We start from the raw sequence: 7,462 nt of genomic DNA on the forward strand, positions 1-7,462 counted from the left end.
GGTTCCCTGAGCATTGCTGCATTACGTAGCGCTGCCATTTGCAGTAATGTATAATAAGTGCTGCTCAACAGTAAATTGACCCCTTTGTACCCAGCGAATTACACGCCACAGCCAATCTAAGCTCAGCGCCACAACCAAACTTAGCGCCCAAGAAAACTGCGCCAATCTCTGAAAAACTTACTGCTACAGCCAAAGTCAGCGTAGACCTACAGACCAACATTGTATCACTCTAAACAACATGCATATCATAGGCTCCCGGATACATGGCACAAAACGAACATGAGGAAAGAGCAACAAAGATTTGATGACTGCAGTGTGCATTCACAATTAACAAAATATGATATGTGCGTTATGACGAGTAATGAGGTTCAGCCACATGATGAGTTACTGGCATCATCCACATGAAACCATTTGTTATTTGAAGCAAAAGAGGAAACTTACAAGCAGCTAAAGGCGCAACTAATGGAAAGGGCAATTCACCACAAGTGCTAATATACATACTGCTCCCTCTTTGTACCACTACCTCTTTATACCTCCCCACCTTTATACCATGCCCTTCTTATAATGCTCCCTCCTTATAGTATCTCCTTATACCATCACCTCCTTATACTGCTCCCTCCTTATACTGCTACCTCCTTATACTGCCCCCTCTTTACAATGCACCTTCCTTTACCACCTTCTTCCTTACACCGCTCCCTCCTTATATCGCCTCCTCTTTATACTGCGCGGTCCTTATAGCATCCCCTCCTTATACTACCTCCTTTCTTATCCCACCCCCTCTTTATACTGCTCACTCTATAAGTAAAGGATTTTACTAATCTACATTAAACATATTTACATGCCTAAGTTGTTCTCTTCTCTAGGTAAGTAAGGTGCCCATAAAGGCCTTAACCAACGTCCCATGTGTGTTCTCCCCGTTCATGATCCTCCCACACACAACACACACACATATTATCGGGGCTGATATCAACAGGAAATGTTTTTGTGTGATTATAACCAGCTGTAATATGGAAGAAACTCTCCAGGTGACATGAGAAACTCTGCAACACACACAACACATTGGGCCGGAGCTATCGTCTACAGAAATGACCCCCAGGGCCTGTGACATGTATGGGCAGGTACACAAAGCACACGTATGAATTAGGAATATAATGGATGTATAGTCCTGCTCTGGTTTGTGTTTTCGTATTATATGTTTGTGTTTAGATTATGCATGTATAAAGAGTGACACATATAAAGAGTGTGACACATATAAAGAGTGTGACATGTATAAAGAATGTGGCACGTATAAGGAGTGTAACATATATAAAGTGTGACATATATAAAGAGTAGAGATTTTGCGCTGGATCCCGTGTTTTGGTTTTAAATGTGGTTTTGGTTCTACAACGTCCTCTTGTTTTGGTTCTGTGACATGTAGTGTTCACCAGTGAAATATAAAGGGTGTGATCCTAGCCCCTTTCCCCCATGACATTCCTGCACCTGTCCCATCAGTGGCAGTAGGTGAGGGTGGGGTGCCTGCTCTCCCGGACTGTCCGGGAGACTTTCAGTTAGTTCTCCCATCCTATCACATCAGGTGCAAACGTAGGATTTGCAGAGGGGGGTGTACAATCCACACCACGCCACCAGTGGGCGTGACCAGCATGCATGGGGGCGTGGCTATAATTTTAAACAGTACTTGGCTGCTTTCCAACTCTCCCTATCCCCATAATATACATGGGCAATGCTGCGTGCACTACTGTTAGGTGCATGCAGCTTTCCCTTTTCAAGCAGAGCCGTGTGAAGCAGGTTCAGGGTCCAGCCACCTCAATTATACAGTGTCCCAGGCTTGGAGGGGGGGGTTTCCAGGCACTAGAACCCCCCTTGGTTTGCCTATACATATCCTGCCCGCTTCCTAGAGTTGGCGGGATGGGGCCTCGATAATGCGATTTGCCACAAATTGCTGTAAGAGGATGGCCTGCTCTCCTGGGAGAAGAATCCGAATTCTGTGAGAAGGCTAGTATGGTCCTATGAATGTTCTAATTAGAGGTGAGCAACACGACTCTGAAATCCGCTGTTGGTGAATTAATTCAAGTAGTACTGCAGCATTGCCTAATTTATCTTGTTATACATTTATTTGTTACACATTTTACCTTACCGTCTAACTGTCCTGAAGGGCAGACCATGAGGGGAGGGGCTTTCGGTGAAGCGGGTGGAGGGGTTTTTTTTGCACAAAGAGGGCATGGCCAGCTGGAAGTGGGCGCAGTTTGCATAGGCCTGGGCTAATTTTTACGCTGGATAAATGTCTGGATAAATGTGGGGTGTTTTAGAACCATACACTGCCCTCTGCAAAATACAGCTTGTTGTCTGTACTTCATTAGTACCATTACCTACAGAGGTATAGAAATACACCAGCCAACCATTGTGATCTCAAAAAGTGTATTAAAAGTGGCAAACATATTACTGCATCTAAACTAAACGCATTCACTAACTCTTCAGGAAATATGTCGGCAGCACCGTATTATTGTCCTTATTGCTTACTTTTTGTCTTTTATTATTTCATTTTTCATTCCTGGCTGATTACATGACACGCCTCAAGTCAGCGCCGGTGCGCCTCGCTTTCTGCCACACTGCAAGATCATCAACCTTCATCATCATCAACATTTATTTCTATGACGCAAGCAAATTCCATAGCCTTGTACAATTGGGATGGTGGCATTTGCACCAAGTTATGGGAGGAGTGGGGCAGAGAGAGGGTGATTCTAGCTATGTTTGGGATATGCAGAAGAGAGAGACAATTTTTTAGATTGAGTGAACTGTGCAAATAGAATTTCTGGGGTTCATAATATCTAGTTCTAATGCTCTAACTGACTACTGGTTGGTCTAGGCCTCGGAAGGTTCTAGTGATCTGATTGGTTACAGGTTTAGTCCTAGGAATGTTTCAGTGCTCTGATTGGCTACAGGTTGGTCTAGTCCGAGGATACTTTTAATGCTCTGATTGACTTCAGGTTGGTGTAATAGTAAGAATGTTATAATACTTTGAAAGACTACAGGTTGGTCTTTCCTAGGAATGTTCTAATACTCTGATTGGCTACAGGTTGGTCTAGACATAGGAATGTTCTAAAAGAGTGGCTTTCAGTTGGTCTAGTCCTAGAAATGTTCTAATGCCCTGATTGCCTACAGGTCAGTATAGTCCTATGAATCATCATCATGCCATTTATATATATAGCGCCACTGATTACGCAGCGCTGTACAGAGAACTCACTCACATCAGCCCCTGTCCCATTGGAGCTTACAGTCTAAATTCCCTAACACACACACAGACAGACAGAGACTATGGTCAATTTTGATAGCAGCCAGTTAACCTACTAGTATGTTTTTGGAGTGTGGGAAGAAACCAGAGCACCCGGAGGAGACCCACGCAAACACGGGGAGAACATACAAACTCCACACAGATAAGGCCATGGACTGCCCAGAATGTTCTAATACTCTGATTGGTTTCAGGTTGGTCTAGTCCTAGGAATGTTCTAATACTCTGATTGGCTACAGGTTGGTCTAGTACTAGGAATTTTCTACTACTCTGATTGGCTACAGGTTGGTCTAGACATGGAAATGTTCTAATGCTCAGAGTGGCTTCTAGTTGGTCTAGTCCTAGGAAAGTTCTAATGCCCTGATTGGCTACAGGTTGGTCTAGTCCTATGAATGTCCTAATACTCTGATTGGCTACAGGTAGGTCTAGTTCTAGGAATGTTCTAATACTCGGATTGGCCTACAGGTCGGTCTAGTCCTAGAAATGTTCTAATACTCTGATTGGCTTCCAGTTGGTCTAGTCCTAGGAATGTTCTAATACTCTGGCTTCTCGTTGGTCTAGTCCTATGAATGTTCTAATACTCTGATTGGCTTCCAGTTGGTCTAGACATAGCAATGTTCTAATGCTCTGATTGGCTACAGGTCGGTCTAGTCCTAGAAATGTTCTAATACTCTGATTGGCTTCCAGTTGGTCTAGTCCTAGGAATGTTCTAATACTCTGGCTTCTCGTTGGTCTAGTCCTATGAATGTTCTAATACTCTGATTGGCTTCTAGTTGGTATAGACATAGCAATGTTCTAATGCTCTGATTGGCTACAGGTCAGTCTAGACATAGGAATGTTCTAATGCTCTGATTGGCTATAGGTTGGTTTAGACATAGGAATGCTCTAATGCTCTTATTGGCTACAGGTTGGTCTAGACATAGGAATGTTCTAATACTCTGATTGGCTGCAGGTTGGTCTAGTCCTAGGGATGTTCTAATGCTCTGATTGGTTACAGGTTGGTCTAGTCCTAGGAATGTTCTAATGCTCTGATTGGTTACAGGTTGGTCTAGTCCTAGGAATGTTCTAATGCTCTGATCGGGTATAGATGGGTTCTAGTTCTGCACATCTCACAGCCTCTTACATACGTACACTGCAGTCAGCACTCCAGTGAAACACACCTACAACTGACCGTGCCTCTGTGTAGAAGGAAAAGGGTTACATTAGTGGCTGGGACAATTGACAACAAATTGTTTCTGAATGAAGCCACTTCCTCTCTAAAACAGCTGCAGGTTCCGTCCTCAGGATCTTCTATTAATAACTAGAATGGAGCGATCTAGTATTATCCTGCAGCTTTGACAGATATGATGTGACCAGTCCCACCCTCAGTACCACGATACAGAACAAAACAGAAACAGAGACGTGTGCGGTGATGGATCCCACTGACACATTTGTAGCCATGTCCATTACAAACAGGAACTGAAATCACATATCTAGGGAAAAAAATATTACTATCTATTAAAGTCTGCAGAATAACAATCTCACAGGATTTAAAGTGCAGGTTTTCTAAGCACCCTGGAGGCAGACATTTTGTTCTCTGGTCCAATATCCAGCCTATGTTATTAATAGGAGTCAGTGACATCCCTGAGGCATGAGGCACCATAGGCTGCTTTCTCCACGCTGTGCAGGCGATGGGTACACCTTAACACCAAGTGAAAACTTGTGTCCTCAAACACTCGCTTTGAAGTCACAAGAAGCAACTTGTCTGAGCTGTGTGGGAGATAAGGAGTTAATGATAGTGCGAGGAGGACAGGGGACGTGTCTGGACATGCCGGGCAGTGAAATATGCTGATAATCTGCAGCCAGGACTTACACAACACTGACTGCACATATCTCTGACATGCTGGAACTGGGGGCTGCACCCCAACATAACTGTCTCACTACAGACGTAAGATGACATAATGTGATCATTCTTTATAAATACAGACAGAGCTGATATAAAGTACAACTTGGTGCTTTCAGCTTACGCTTTGCTTTGTCTTTTCTGCTCAATGAGAGACTGACTAGAGCGAAGAATGTAATGTTATTCATTTGGATATTATTTCACCCTCTGATGCATTTATTGTGCCATTGACCCCAGTCTTGTAGGTTCCCCGAGCTTCTCTGATATATGCTGTATCCGGGCCAGCAGGAAGCACAGGGGCCAGAAGGAGGCGACTGGAGAAGAATGGAGGAGACGTCTTTATAGTAGAGTGAGGAACGAGGGAGAACTCACATTTACTAACTGTGTTCATCAAGAAACTTGTATCATCTAGAACCTCATAGTCCATATATTTTTTTTTTAGTAATTATTTAAGATGATTCATTCACTGAGCCCTAATGTCATTCTCTTGTACATACCACACCAAAATCACTACATGGGATATGTGCAGTGTGGCATCAGACTATGGGGGCATGGTTTGGACACATAGTGTATTTATTATGTGTAGTAACTCCTCCCTCCCAGGTACAGCTTTCATCATCATCATCATCATCAACATTTATTTATATAGCACAGTAGCACTTTACATTTGGGGACAAACACCCTAATAAACAATACTGGGCAAATATATCTGTGTCTGCTAATAACTTTCATCTACTCTCTAGATTGTATTTTTACAAGTAACAACGAGACAGTGATACCAGAGGCAAGGTAAAATCGTCTCAGGTGGTTAAATACTATGGACAGCAGCAAACATGGCCTCTCAGCCAGCAGTCTGCTGCCCCTCTACATACAGGCACTGCAGCAGGGAGTGCACAGTGATTCACATAGCAATCACCCGGTGCTTCCTCCTGCACACTCTGTATAAGGACTGTGCCAGCGACTGTCAGGGCAATGGAGGAGAATACATTGTAATCCTGCAAGAGAAACTACACAGTGATTCACAGAGCAATCACCCTGTGCTTCCTCCTGCACACTCTGTAAAAGGACTGTGCCAGAGACTGTCAGGGCAATAGAGGAGAATACATTGTAATCCTGCTAGAGGAACTGCACAGTGATTCACAGAGCAATCACCCTGTGCTTCCTCCTGCACACTGTATAAGGACTGTGCCAGCGACTGTCAGGGCAATGGAGGAGAATACATTGTAATCCTGCAAGAGGAACTACACAGTGACTCAGAATCACCCATGGCTTCCTCCTGCACACTGTATAAGGACTGTGCCAGCGACTGTCAGTGATTCACAGAGCAATCACCATGCACTTCCTCATACGGCCAGTATATATGGTAGGGGTGAAGAAGAGGTATAGGGGAAGGTATGCTTCCTCTTTACTTCTCAGTCACTACAATCAATATAGGGAAACAGCAAGAGGAAGCTCACAGAGAGCTATCTGTGAATGACTGCGCTTCCTCCTGTAATGAGAAGATGGAGGAGGGGAGGCATGTTTTATCTGAATTGGGGATTGGAGCGGGAGGCAGGGCAGGGAATAGGTCAGGTGGCATTTGGGACCTTACTGCTTAACGGAGTAGACAAGAGTTTAGCATCAGCCCCCTCAGTAAGTCCCAGCTGACGCTGACCAGATGAATGAAACACGTGTTGACTTGTTTCTCTTATATACTGGGGATTCTCAGCATATTTGTCTGTTTGGAAACATATATATGTGCCCAGGCTTTATAGTGTACAAGGATCGATCATCTATAGGAGCCGAACTGCACCCTCCAGCTCCCTGGCGTGTGCAGTTCTATACTGAGATATCTATTACCAGAATGACTGACTATACAGCTATATACAGGGAACTGGAGGTGATAACTGTATCTCTGCCCCTACGTTGCCCAGTCTGCAGATGACTTATTCCCACCCGAACCTTCTCCACATATTACACATTGACTAGTGGTGAGGGCTCCTGTTGTGGATCATGCCAGTGAGTCTGATCAGAAAAGCAACCATGGCCCCTGTCGTATTGTGAGCCTGCCCAAATCCGGGAGACATTGGACTTGATCGTGGCTCAGCAGCTGGGGCAGTGTGACTAAGGATAGTCACTGGCATGTGGAGGAGGCAGTAGTGCCCAGCAGTCACTGAGCGAGCTCTGTGCAATAACGTCTGTAGAAAATGTAAAAATATCAGTATAGAATTCCAGGTGGGGAGGTTTGAAATGTCGGCAAGTATGTGATATATCACCCAGGACATAGCAGTGGGGGGGGGGGGGGGGCAAAGTTG

The sequence above is a fragment of the Mixophyes fleayi genome, chromosome 2, assembly GCF_038048845.1.
Source record: "Mixophyes fleayi isolate aMixFle1 chromosome 2, aMixFle1.hap1, whole genome shotgun sequence".
Classification (NCBI taxonomy): Eukaryota; Metazoa; Chordata; class Amphibia; order Anura; family Limnodynastidae; genus Mixophyes; species Mixophyes fleayi.